A 14,773-nucleotide genomic window follows, 5' to 3' on the forward strand; every position below is an offset into this window, starting at 1 on the left:
TGGGCCGAACGAGCCGTCCGGCGCGAACGAGCCGGGAATCACGTGACGCCGGCGTCACTCGACGTGCCGCCGACGTCACATGCTTCTCGCCAAGGATTGCAGAAATGGCATCCTCACTCCTCGCTCCATCACCAGGGAGTTGTGGTAAGTCGGGGGGGGGGGATTAAGGAGGGTGAGGGGGTTTATATTTTTATTTTGGCTCAACAATCGCGATTTCCAACATATCGAACATATCTATGTTCGATATGTGGGAAATCCGATCGTTTATGTCGAATCAATTTTTTAAGTAAAAAAAAAATATGAGTTGCGTTTTACTAATGCGGTCAATCCGAATGCACACCCCTATTAGAAGTTGTTGTATCGATGTGAGATAGATTTCCCATATTTTAAGTGTATTTTCAATGGAGTCTGTAATAGGAAGTAAAATTTGGACATCGTCCACATAAATGTAATGCGATATTCCTAAACCTGCTAATAACTTGCACAGAGGCAACATGTAAATGTTAAAAAGTGTAGCGTATAAAGAAGATCCCTGAGGTACTCAGATTCAAAGGCCCCAATTTTAACTTTATACGATCTGTTTTTTAAATAAGATTCAAACCATTGAAGAGTAGTATTTGATAAGCCAATTTCAACAAGCCTATTTATCAGAGTATCATGGTTGATCGTATTGAAAGCTGCTGAGGTATCTAGCATTATTAAAAGATAAGATTGCCCACTATCTAGTAGAGATGTGCCTTCGTTTTTCACGATTTAGCCAATGCCAACGACATTGTCTAATTCGTCATTGTTGGGGAAGTTGGGAAAAAGAATCAAAATTCCACGAATTTTCGGGTTAAAGTCGGTTTTTTATTACTGCGCACTAACGGATGTTAGTGCGCATGGACTATCCGTTAGCGCGCAGTCGCTGGACGTAGTGCGCAGTACATGGCGCCTCACCGTACTGCGCACTAACGGATTATTAGTGCGCACTATTTATTTATTTTATTTATTTATTTATTTCTTTTATATACCGACGTTCGATCGAGATATCACATCGGTTTCCAGATAACTCAAAGAATAGGGTAGTAACAGCCCTATTTTACATTATAACATTGTAATAAAAATAATAAATTGTAACATTGTAATAAATATAACAAATTATACAAATTATAACAGGAATAACAGGATTACGTTGAACATTTGATGTAGTATATAACATATGTACATAAATGACTTGTTGATGAGGATATATTAAGGTTAGGTTGGCAGGGAGGGTTGAAGGGGGGAGTGGGGGGGATAGGAGGGGGGAAGGTGGTGCAAGGGAGGGAAGATGGTGATGCGAGATGCTTGTGTAGGGGGGCGTGGTGTGTTGCAGTTGAATTTGGGTAGGTTACGTGTCAGGTGGGAATGCTTTTAGGAACAGCCATGTTTTGAGGTGTTTTTTGAAGACTTGCAATGAAGGTTCATTTCTGAGACAGGTGGGGAGGGAGTTCCATAAGGAGGGGCCCGCAATTGTTATGGCTCGTTTGCGGGTGACGTTGAGGTGTGCAGATTTGAGATTGGGTACGGCTAGGAGGCCAGTGTTGGTGGATCTGAGAGTTCTTTGAGTAGGGTAAGGTTGTATTCCGTTGTTTAGCCAGTTCATGTTGTTGTTGTTTATTTTTTTGTGCATGAGGGTGAGGGTTTTATACTGGATTCTTTGGGTAATGGGTAGCCAGTGGAGTTCTTTGAGAGTGGGTGTGATGTGTGAGGATTTTTTGTTGTTAGTGATGATTCTGGCGGCAGCGTTCTGTAGCACTTGGAGGGGTTTGATGTGAATTTCTGGTAGGCCAAGGAGGAGGGAGTTGCAGTAATCAAGTTTTGCGAAGATAATTGATTGAAGGACTGTTCGGAAATCGTGCTCTTGGAGAAGGGGTTTGAGTTTTTTTAGAGTCTGGAGTTTGAAGAATCCATCCTTGATTGTATTGGAGATGTGTCGTTTAAAGTTGAGATGGCTGTCGATTGTTACGCCTAGGTTTCTTGTGGACGGCGTGGGTGAGATTTGGGGCACTCCCGGGTTGGTTGAGCTTCCTGGGTGGTCGGAGGGGGTGCACTTGAGTGGAAGAGAGGGTCGGTCATCGTGGATGTGAATGATTTCTGTTTTGGCTTGGTTGAGGCATAGAGATAATTGAGATAGCAAGTGGGATAGATTTGAGCTGAGTTTGTTCCATTTTTCCATGGTTAGTTGAATGGACTTGTTTATGGGGAGTAATATTTGTATGTCGTCTGCATAGATGAAGTAGGTGAGGTTTGCCTCTGAAAGGTATTTGCATAGTGGGATGAGGTAAATGTTAAATAGGGTTGAGGATAGGGAAGAACCTTGAGGGACTCCATGAGTGAGGGGCACTTGAGAGGATTCAGATGAGTTTGTCTTGACGATGTAGGATCTGTTTGAGAGGTAGGAGTTGAACCATTTGATTGTGGTGTCTTGGAGACCAATTTCTTTAAGTCTAGTGAGGAGAGTTCTGTGATTGATGGTGTCAAAGGCGGCGGATATATCAAGAAGTATCAGGAGGAAAGATTTGCCTTTGTCGCGTCCTCTAAGGATGGTATCAGTGAGAGAGAGGAGGAGGGTTTCAGTGCTGAAGAATTTTCTGAAACCATGTTGTGCGGGCTGTAGAACATTATAGGTTTCAAGGTGTTCTGTGAGTTGATTGTTGACTGTTTTTTCGATGATTTTTGCTAGGAATGGGAGGTTGGAGACTGGTCTGTAATTTGCTGGGTCGGATTTGTCGAGTTGAGGTTTTTTGATGATTGGTTTGATGATGGCGTTTTTGAGTTTTTCTGGGAAGATTCCTTGTTCTAGGGATAAGTTGATGATGTAGGTTATTGGTTTGACAAAAATCTCTCTGATGAGTTTTAGGGTTTTGATGGGGATGGGGTCTAGAGGGTGTGATGCAGGGTTGGTTTTTCTGATGATAGGTTCGATTTCTGTGGAAGCAACGGGTGTGAATTGTGACCATGTGTGGATGGGAGGGGGGATGTCAACTGGGTCGTTGTAGTTTTGGGGAATTTTGGCGATGATGTTGTTAACTTTGTCCTTGAAGAATTGTGCTAGTTTTTCACTTGAGATGTTGCTGGAGTTTGGCTTATTGTCATTTTGGATGGGGTTGGTTAGGTCTTTGACATAGGCGAAGAGGGTCCTCGGGTTATATTGGTAATCATGAATTCTTGATGTGTAGAAATTGCGCTTTGCTGTGTTGAGGTCTGTTGTATAGTTATGTAGTAGTGTTCTGAATTTGTCTTTCAGGTTGAGGTGGGGGTTCGTCTCCATTGTTTTTCAGTTTGTCTCAGTGTTCGCTTTGAGGTTTTCAGTTCTGGGGTGTACCATGGAGCTCTTTGCTTTGTAGATTGCTTGATTTCCTTCCTTATCGTGGGACATAATGTATTGGCTATGTCTGTGTTGATGGTTATCCAGGAGTTTGTGGCTGAGTTGGCATCATTTAAGTTGATTGTTTTTAGTGCCTCAGGTAGCACTTCGGCGATGTCTTCACTGGAGCATGGTTTGGTGAATTCGATGATTCGGTTGTTTGTTTGTATTGGGTTGGATTGGATTTGAAGCTTGGCTTGGATGAGGCTGTGGTCGGACCATGGGGTGGGGGTTGTAGAGGGTGGTCCAGTTGCAGATATTTTGTTGTTTATGAATATTAAGTCCAGGGTATGGCCCGATTTTTGAGTGGGCGTGTTGATGATTTGGGTGAATCCAATGGCAGACATGGTGGAAAGGAGTAGTTCGCTTGTGGGGGAGGGAGGGTGGGTGTCGATATGGAGATTGAAGTCTCCTAGTATGATGGCTGGCTCTTGTAAGTTTATGTGGGTTGTGATGGATTCAATCAGGGGGGAAAGGTTATGTTGTAGGCAACCAGGTGGGGCATATAGGAGGAGTATTTGGAGATGTTTTGATTTGAATAGGTTGGTCTCGATAGGAGGTGGTAAGTTAAGGGAGTGGGAAGAGAATTTAAGTTTTTTGTGTGCTAGGAATAGTAGGCCACCTCCCTTTCTTTTGCTTCTGGGAATGGAGAAAATATTGTATGTGTTTCTGGGCAGTTGATTGAGTAGGACTGTATCAGAATGTTTCAGCCAGGATTCGGTTATACAGAATATGTCTGGTTGGTCATCTGTGAGTATGTCATGGATGACTGGGATTTTTTTGGTGATCGACTGTGCATTAATGAGGAGGAGGGTGATGAGAGTGATTGTGGTATAGGGTATGTTAGGGTTGGTGTGAATTTTGGTGAGGCGTCTAGTGGTGGGTGTGGCTTTAGGAGTGTGGTGGTGGTTGTGGCGATGGATTAGTTTGGGGATGTATTGGTCTGAGGCCATTGTGTGGGTTCTGAGTGGTGGCAGGGGTTGTCAGGTTGTTGGGTGTTGGATGGTTTTTTTTTTTTTTTTTTTTTTTTTGTTTTAGAGATTCATGTGTTGAGTGTTGGAAGGAATATATGGGGGCTGGCAGTTGCTGGGGGCTGTGTAGGGATTGGAGGGGAGAGCAGTGAAGACAGAGGAGTATACGGGGTACACAAAGGGAGCGCACAAAGGAGCAGGCTCCTTTGGCGTGCTCCTTAGGCGCGCGACGCTAGGCGCGCGGCGCCTGGGAGTCTGTTACATTTGAAATTAAAGGGCTAAACAAGGTTGTCCCCTGATTGGCTGTGCGCCGGCAGCGTGTCCCTCGGAGGCGGAGGAAGGTCGGCCCGATGACGTCAGCGTTTCTCGGCGGAAGGCAGGGGCTGCCTCGTGGTCGGGGTCGGAGGCGGTCGTGGGTAAGTGAAATCAAGTAGGCCTTACCCCGGCGGGCCTCCGGCGCTGATCGCGCAGGCCCTGCACTGCTCCCACTCGCCCTCTCCGTTCGGCGGCGTCCGCTTGAAAGGGGCTCAGTCCGGGAGCCTCTCGGGTTTAAAGGCCAATCAGGGCTGTCCCCTGATTGGCTGTGCGCCGGCAGCGTGTCCCTCGGAGGCGGAGGAAGGTCGGCCCGATGACGTCAGCGTTTCTCGGCGGAAGGCAGGGGCTGCCTCGTGGTCGGGGTCGGAGGCGGTCGTGGGTAAGTGAAATCAAGTAGGCCTTACCCCGGCGGGCCTCCGGCGCCGATCGCGCAGGCCCTGCACTGCTCCCACTCGCCCTCTCCGTTCGGCGGCGTCCGCTTGAAAGGGGCTCAGTCCGGGAGCCTCTCGGGTTTAAGGGCCAATCAGGGCTGTCCCCTGATTGGCTGTGCGCCGGCAGCGTGTCCCTCGGAGGCGGAGGAAGGTCGGCCCGATGACGTCAGCGTTTCTCGGCGGAAGGCAGGGGCTGCCTCGTGGTCGGGGTCGGAGGCGGTCGTGGGTAAGTGAAATCAAGTAGGCCTTACCCCGGCGGGCCTCCGGCGCCGATCGCGCAGGCCCTGCACTGCTCCCACTCGCCCTCTCCGTTCGGCGGCGTCCGCTTGAAAGGGCGGTACATGGAAGGAAGGTACATGGCAGTGCGCAGTGATATATGTTAGTGCGCACTAACGTAAATTGATACTAAATTGACACTTTTTTAAAAATTGAAGGTTGAATATGTATTCCTATTGGGTGTCTTCTTGTTTTTTTATTCATTACCAAGGTTACCAACAGCCAAGGTGCTGTTTTTTACAGATTGTTTTATATGGGGGATGGGGAATGGGAATGGGGGATAGAGCTATTAGCTTGAAGTTCTAATCCTACTGTAGTAGTGTGTCTGTGGATATTGTGATTATGTCATCAATCATGTGACTAGAATTTGTTTGATATATTATGCATAATATTCATTTGCATCATTTTTGAATTGGCCACTTAAATTAATAGGTTTATTTTCCCTCCTACTTTTAGTCAATAGGTAGCAATAATAGCTATATAATAAGGGGTACTCTGCTTATGTGTTGCTTTTGTTTTGTGGGTTTGAGGAGAAAATATCAGTCAATCAGTTTATAGCTAGCTGCAGCTGTTGATTTGATAGTTAGTTAATATTATACAGCCTTTATTGTTATTAAGGGGTACTAGCTGCTAGCTGGCTTAGCTAGCTGATACTAGTATCAGCCTATGATACTAGCAGCCAGCCAGTAGCCATTGCCACTAGCCACAGTAGCATATAGCTAGCTACTGGTAGCAGCCAAGCCACTAGCCAAAATAGCCAATAGCCACAACCAGTGAGCTGAGCTGAGCTCTACTCTTTTTTTCTGTTTCTTGAGTGAGCTCTTCGTTCGCAGCATTCCTAGCCTAGGCATAGGCAGGCACCAGCACTCCAGTCCAGCAGCAGGGCTTGCTTATAAAGGACAAGGTGAAGGTACTAAGGTAGGTGCGTTGATTGCTTTCTGAACATTGCAGCAGTAGAGTTTTAATAGATTTATAAATATATAAAATTATATAATATTATATTTATCAATATTATATAGATGTATGTGTAATCTACCAGATTTATCACTAATAGTGTTTATAGCTAGCTAGCCCTAGCCAGTGACACTAGGCTAATAGCTAGCTTGGCTATTAGCCTAGTGTCACTGGCTATATTGGCTAGCTATTAAAGCCAGTGAGTCACTACTATCAAATCAATTCTACTACTAAACCTATAATTGGCCAATAGTCTGTCCAATATCCTATATTATGTATCTTGTGCTTGGCTTGAGGCTTCTGCTCCTGTGTGTGAGATCTGTGGGTAAGACTTGAAGTGGGAGGGAGAAGTTATTTTAGTTCAAAGAACAGAATAGGCCTGAAAAGGATATGAAAAAATAGGAATAGGACTTCTCTAACCTCAATGCAGAAAAGCCTAGCCACTAGCCAGTCCTGCCAGGAGGCTAGTGTAATGAGTGAACTGAAGTATTGCAGCCTAGTTTCAGTCTCAGTCTGCTGCAGTTTGATGCTCTGGCCAATGCATGGTATAAATTGCAATATAATATATTAGTAAGTATACTATATCAAATTATCAATTGTCAGTGTCACTCACTGACTAATAAATAATCACTATATCCTTCTTTGTCCTGTGGTCTGGGGGTAGCCTTAGCAATAGCTAGCTAGCTAATGCTATTAGCTCAATAAAGTTTTAAAAATGAATACCAAACTAATTTATTAACTTGTTTAATGTACTATATTTATTATATATTTCTTTGACCACAGAATCATAATGCCCCTACCAGTACCCTCTGGAAAAAAACGTGTTGCTAGTGATAGTGCTACTGGAAAGAGCTGTCTGCCAGTCCCTAGGAAAAAACTGTGATTTTTTGAGAAGAAAGAGGATGTAGAAGTGCAAGGAAACTTGTTGCAAGGGAAGGAACGAGCAAAATTTGAGGGAAAGGTGAAAAGATTAGATGAAAGAATGGTGCTACAGAAAGTATTGGATGATGATGATGAATCAGATATTGAGGAGGAGGAGGAGGAGGAGGAGGATGATGATCAGGAGTTTTTGGCTAGTAAACATTCTGAGGAGAAGGAGGAGGAGGAGAACAGAAGCAATGACAATGTTAGTCAGATTGCAAAACAAACAACTACTGCCAGTGCCAGCAGTATTGCTGGTACCCTGTCCCCTACACCATTTGAACATCCACGTGTGACTACTACTACTACTACTATTTCTACTACTAGTATGAAAATGACAAGTATCCAGCCTAGAGTAAGGAACAGTACAAGGACATCAAAGATTTGGAATCATTATCATGTTGTGGCTGACCAGAGATTTGGACAATGTATCCATTGTAAAAAGATGGTGAGCCGTGGAAGAATTATTGGACATCTTACTAACAGCAACATGAAATATCACCTTGAAAGAGAACATAGAGCACTGTTGCTTGCAGAAGAAGCTGGTCCCACTGTGCTTGCCCAGGCTTCAAGTAAAGCAACAGGGAAGCAGCCACAGAAGGAAAGTAGTAGTACTAAAGATAAAGAAGATACAGATTGTGTGCATCTGCAGAAGCAGCAGTCTCCTCTTCCTCATCCCCAGCAGCAGCGGCAAGCTACCATGGAGCAGATGGGGTGGTGTTCTTCTGCAATGTCACAGAGCAGGAAGCAGGCAATGTCTAAAGTGGGTACACGACATATTGCTCTAATGATTGCTTTGGATGATCAGCCGCTGCAGATTGTAGAAAATGAGGGATTTAAGCGGATGCTCCATTATTTCGCCCCTTACTACAAACTTCCTTCAAGAAGTACATTTAGCCGTCAGGTGCTTCCTTCCCTATACAGAAAATGTCGTGCTGAAATGCAGATTATGATGGCAAGGGCAAAGGGGAGGAGCATCCATCTCACCACTGATGTTTGGACTAGTATGAATGCAATGCATGCATATTTATCTCTAACAGCACATTGGTGGCAGCTGGATGAGGCATTAATACCTGTAAGCACTAGCAGCATTGGCAATGGCAGTGGCAGCAGCTCCAAAAAGGTTTCGCCAGGATACCATTGGGCTTTACTGCATGCTCAAGTGCTAGACAAGAGACATACTTCCGAAAATATCTTACACGCAATTCAGGGGATGATGGAAAAATGGAATGGGCTCCTTAGAAGCAGTGATATGGAATGCTTAAATGGATTTTTCATTACTGACAATGGTTCCAATATTATTAAGGCTCTGGCTGATGGTAGATTCAACGGCATCCGATGCTTTGCACATACCCTGCATCTGATAGTGAGGGATGCTTTGGGGCTTAGTGGCAAGGAAGGTGGTACTACTAGTTGTAGTAGTCAACTCCTGAAGCGGTTGATTGAAAAGTGTCGCAAAATAGCTGGGCATTTCAATCGTAGTGTAAAAAGTGGGAAGCAACTCAGAAAGAGGCAAATAGCAGTTGGCGCACCTTTGCACAACCTTCTTCAGGATGTGCCTACCAGATGGAATTCCACCTATCTTATGTTGGAGAGGTTGTCTGAACAGCAGACACCTCTTCATGATTTGGCAATGGCAACTGAAATTGGATTGGAAAATCCTCTTGGATGTCAGGACTGGACAAACATTGCACACATGGTGCATGTCCTCAAGCCTTTCAAAGTATATACTGATGCATTGAGTTCAGCTAATGCCACTTTGGGTGGTGTCATCCCTGTAATAAACTATCTGGAGGAGGTATTAGAGGAATTTCTGCATCATCCAGATTTCTCTAAGGAAGTGTTAATGCTTGTTAAATGCTTAAAAGAGCAAGTTGAAAAAAGATTGAAACCTCTCATGCAAAGGGATTGCTATATGTTAGCCACGATGTGTGACCCACGTGTGAAAGGCAGTATTGCTCTCAAGAACAATGCTCTTACACATTGGAAAAAAAAGTTGATTACAATGGTTGAAAACATAATGTCTAACAGGGTCTGTTCCACTGGTAACGATGAAAAAGATTTAGTATCATCCTCTCAGTCTCCAACTCCATCCTGCTCAAGTACTAGTATGATCAGCTGCTCCCCTACCCCTTCCATAACACATCAAAATATGAGTCATTCCACATTTAATGAACTGCCTGCCATGTCACAAGCAATCGCATCAGCTGTTGGCAGAAGAGTTACTACTGAGTCCTACCTGCAGGAGAATGTTTCAGAACTGCATGTTAAGAGTTTTCTGTCTGAGCCAATTCAGAGCATGGACTCAGATCCCTTGAGATATTGGGCACAGAAAGCTTCAATGTGGCCTGATCTTGCAATACTAGCACAGCACTTTCTTTCCTGCCCGCCAACAAGTGTGCAAAGTGAAAGAGTATTTTCAATGACAGGGAACATAGTGAGTCCACACCGTGCACGTTTGTCTCCAGACTTAGTCGAGCAATTGGTTTTTATCAAAACGAACTTTCCACAGCTTGGGTATCCGAACTTTCCCTGTGACTGGGAGGAGTGAGTCTCTTGTCGAGGGCCGAGATCCAAGGTCAAGGGGTGGAAGAGAGGCTTGGCTCTATGCAGCTGTGCTCCCCGCATCGCTTGCTGGGGTGCCCGGCCACAAGAGGCAGCAGCGGCCACAACATTGCCGCTGCTGCCTCTTGTGGCCCACAGGAGAAGCCAGTCTGGGAGTCACAAGACATGAACACTCTGTCCTGCTGCGTCTCCAACACAGGCTTCTCACTCCCAGGCTCCTTTCCCCCAATGTCCACCTCTGAGGCAGGCAAGTCCTCGCTGGGTTCTTCTGCCTCAGCGTCCATCTCCGACAGCATGATTGTGTGAATGAAGTATGAAAGAATTTCAGGCCAATACAATATTAAATTGCACTTACAGTGCACAGAGAGGTTGATACTCTAACTAAGTAGCTAGTGGCTGTACTAGTAGTAGCTAGCTACTAGCTACTGGATATCCAAGTACTAGCTACTACTTGGATATCCAGTTTATATCCAACTAGTAGCTGCTACTACTACTAGCTACTAGTTGGATATAAACTGTTACTGTCTGTTATATCCACTACTGTAACAATATATTGATTAACCAAATATATACAGACACCCTTGAGTGTAATAAAAAGAGAAAACTGAGCACCCAGAAGTTGTACATTTCTGAAGGATTTTTTGTTCATGAGTCTGCTTTCTCCTAGTCCTTACTCCTACTTTAGTATCACAAGCATTACATTTTTTGCTTCAAATGGCTGTCTTGGTCATGGAGCAATTTTTGGCATTGACGTGTGAGTCATTGCAGTAGCTTGAGTGCTGCACACACTGCACACAGTGCACAATATTGTATTGGCCAGGTTGAAAGATGTGTGAATGGTCAGTAGCCACGGTTGAAGCCTTGACGTTGGCGCTACTGCTCACAAGTATACAACTTGTGCTAATTCAGCCAGACTGAATGTTGTATGGAAGTGTATGACTAACTTAGTTACTACTACTAAAACAATGAAATGTGTTGGATTATAATAGACATACATCCGTACATGTCTGCTCTTTGTAATTTAGTAGTACCATACTATATTATTTTGGAATAATAATTATTAGTTAAATGACTAATAAAATAATATATAAAAAAGAACAAGCAAACATTTACAATATAAACAAATTTATTTTAACATTGATATTTCACATATTTATATTCCACCACCACAGTACACACATTTAAAAAAAAAAAACAAAACAAAAAAAAAAACCCAGGCCAGCAGCCCAGGTCAAGGCGAAATATGATGCCTTGACTTCATGATGTTGCAGCAGGGTCAGGCTCATGTGGAGAGGAGGGTGTCGCCACTGGAGAAACCTGCTCTGAAGCAGAGGGAACTGGCACCTCCTCCTCATGAGGCATCTCATGAGGAGGAGAAGCCATTTCCCTCTGCTCCTGAGGGGCCTCCTCCAGGGCTAACAACCTCCTCTCCACATTGCACACACTGGCCTGCACCTCTCCGACCCTCTGCTGCAACATCATGAAGTCGGCATCATATTTCGCCTTGAACTGCCATACTTCCTGCAGGATCTCCTCCAACTTTGAATATTGTGCACAGCAGCACTTACAGGTTGGAGGAGATCCTGGAGGAAGTACGGCAGTGCTGGTGCTGGCACTGGCGCTGGCGCTGGTGGTGGTGCTGGTGGTGGTGCTGGTGGCAGTGGTGGGCCGCTGGCTCCTGGCAGCTTTTTCTTGGCCTGTAAAGAAATTAAAAAAAATAATAATTCAACATGAGACACAGAACTATACATTATACATACATTACATAGTCAGATATGACAAATAAAAAAGCAAATACTACTGGATGCGTGTGAGCAAGTTTATAAAATAATCTACCCCTTATTTAGTTTATTGACCTTGAGGATTATAGAAAAATGAGGAGTCCATTGCAGGGGAGAAGGAGTGAGGGGGAGAGTGGAGGGATATCAAATCTATCAACATAGATTAGAGAGAATACATAATTTGAAGGATTGGAAGGGGAAATAATAGTCAATCTCAGGTTACACAGAATATGATGGTAGGAGATACACTACAAACCTCTTCTTTTTTTTCACCTTCAATTCTTTAGTTTAATATCATAGCCACTCAGTGTCATTTAATATATACAAATAAATAAATACACACATCCCCCCATTCCCAATCCCCAGCCACTATAACTGACTGATATAAAAAAAAAAAGATTTTGTTTTTCAGCCTCAGATAATATATACTACTGTACTGGCTGTGCCAAGATATATTATTTCCTACCTAGACCACTTGTTGTTGCTGCCTCCGTCCTCCTCTGGTGACAGCTCTGCCTCCCACTAGGCCCAGGAAGCCCCGCCTCGTCCCTACCTGGGTGTTGTTCTGTACAAGACAAATCAAAATTCAGAGAACAACAGTTAGAATTTTAAAAACAAGAATGAGATCAGACACAATGATTCATTCACTGTTATAGTAAAGAAACATTTTTAACACAAATTCCATTACAATTAATTGAATAGTTGTGTAATGTGTGTTGTTCTTGTGTAGTATTCTGAAAACAACTTACCAGGCACAGAACGGGGCAAGGTTCGGCGGACCTCCTCGAGCCACCTACCCTCGTGCAATCGCAGATGGCGACCTGAAAATTAGAGGAATATACAGGAAAAAGAATAACATTGATTAATTTTTACAACATGCCCATGTTTTGCCTTGACCTACTAGATTATTTTTTATGCAACATACAAAAGTTAGTTATACATAAATACTATTTTATTTATATTTCAATGTGGCTTTCAAAAAAATCCCAAATACCACCATTTCAAAAAGATAAATATAAATATCAATAATATACCACAGATAATTTTATTTCCTTTGTAGTCTAGTTATTAAGTATTAATACTAGTATAGTATAGGGTAAGGGTGGTACACTAGTAGCTAGCTAGCTAGTAGCTAGCTACTAGTATTTCTGTTTTTTTAAAATATATTTACTTAACATTATAACTTTTATTACTTATAGTAGTTAATTATTACATTATAATTATATAACTCACTGTATGCTACTAGTAGCTGCTACTGTAGCTAGTATTACTATCATACTCTATTTAATTTTCAATGACAAAATAATATACATAATTTATAATTGAATAATATGATCAACATTATTATTTCTCACCTTTCTTTTTGAGGTCTTCCACCTCACAAGGGTAGGAGGCCCGCCGGCAAAACTCCTCCTGGAGAGAGGCCCAGGCAGCAGTCTCCCTTTGCAGGTTAGGCCTGCTGCCTGGGGGGGTGTACAGGTTCCTCTCATCCAGGAGCATGAGCCGGGCCAGGAGGTCCACGTCGCCCTGGGTAAAGCGGGGCTTCCTGGACCTTGCTGCCACCTTGGAGGAGGACGGTGGGGAGGAGTCAGACTCCCTCCCCCTGTCCTCACCGGACTCCCTTTCACGTTCCATCCTACCATGAGAAAATAAAAAAGAAGATGAAAAAAAGTATGTGCTATAGGACAGCTGTTTGTTCAGAAGCTCACACACTAATGCAGGTAGGGGCTAGGCAGCTCCCCCCTGTCTGTGAAGCCAGCCCTCAGCCCTCACCCTCACAGTGACAGTACACTATTCAGTTCAGTGGCAGGGACATGGGGGGAGGGGAGGAGTGAGGGTCAGGCAGCTGAGCTCCCCCCCCCCCTGTCTGTGAAGCCAGCCAGCCTCTCACTACGTAATGCAGGCAGGGAGGGAGCTGTCTCAGCCCTCACCCTCACAGTGACAGTACGCTATTCAGTTCAGTGGCAGGGACATGGGGGGAGGGGAGGAGTGAGGGTCAGGCAGCTGAGCTCCCCCCCCCCCTGTCTGTGAAGCCAGCCAGCCTCTCACTACGTAATGCAGGCAGGGAGGGAGCTGTCTCAGCCCTCACCCTCACAGTGACAGTACGCTATTCAGTTCAGTGGCAGGGACATGGGGGGGAGGGGAGGAGTGAGGGTCAGGCAGCTGAGCTCCCCCCCCCCCCCCCCTGTCTGTGAAGCCAGCCAGCCTCTCACTATGTAATGCAGGCAGGGAGGGAGCTGTCTCAGCCCTCACCCTCACAGTGACAGTACACTATTCAGTTCAGTGGCAGGGACATGGGGGGAGGGGAGGAGTGAGGGTCAGGCAGCTGAGCTCCCCCCCCCCCCTGTCTGTGAAGCCAGCCAGCCTCTCACTACGTAATGCAGGCAGGGAGGGAGCTGTCTCAGCCCTCACCCTCACAGTGACAGTACGCTATTCAGTTCAGTGGCAGGGACATGGGGGAGGGGAGGAGTGAGGGTCAGGCAGCTGAGCTCCCCCCCCCCCTGTCTGTGAAGCCAGCCAGCCTCTCACTACGTAATGCAGGCAGGGAGGGAGCTGTCTCGGCCCTCACCCTCACAGTGACAGACAGTACGCTATTCAGTTCAGTGGCAGGGACATGGGGGGAGGGGAGGGGAGGAGTGAGGGTCAGGCAGCTGAGCTCCCCCCCCCTGTCTGTGAAGCCAGCCAGCCTCTCATGCAGGGAGGGAGCTGTCTGTGTGACACTGACAATCTCTGTTAAACTTTTTTTTCACTAAATTAGCATAAAATTAAATGAAGTACTTTTGTGTGTTAAACTTTTAATTTCCCCTAATGTAAGTAACTTCATTTAATATTATTTTTATATTATTTTATGCTATTTCACCGAAAAAAAAGTGCATTAACTATTTAACTTAACCAACTAACTAATAGTAAAGTAATACTGTATAAAAACTAAAACAAAATCTTATATATTTATTATATTATACACTTACACTGGTAAAGTTGTTGATGATATTGTAACTCTGTGCACACTACAGCTCAAGCACTCAGCTTCTGATTCCTGAATGGCACTGCAGTCTGCTGCTGCTCTCCTCTGTCAGACAGCACGTAGTAAGAAAATAATTATTAGTGCGTGCAGCAAAATGGCCTCTGGGGACCTCACAGAGCATGCTCAAGAGAGCGCGCACTAAT

Source organism: Rhinatrema bivittatum, chromosome 2, assembly GCF_901001135.1.
Source record: "Rhinatrema bivittatum chromosome 2, aRhiBiv1.1, whole genome shotgun sequence".
NCBI classification, from domain to species: Eukaryota; Metazoa; Chordata; class Amphibia; order Gymnophiona; family Rhinatrematidae; genus Rhinatrema; species Rhinatrema bivittatum.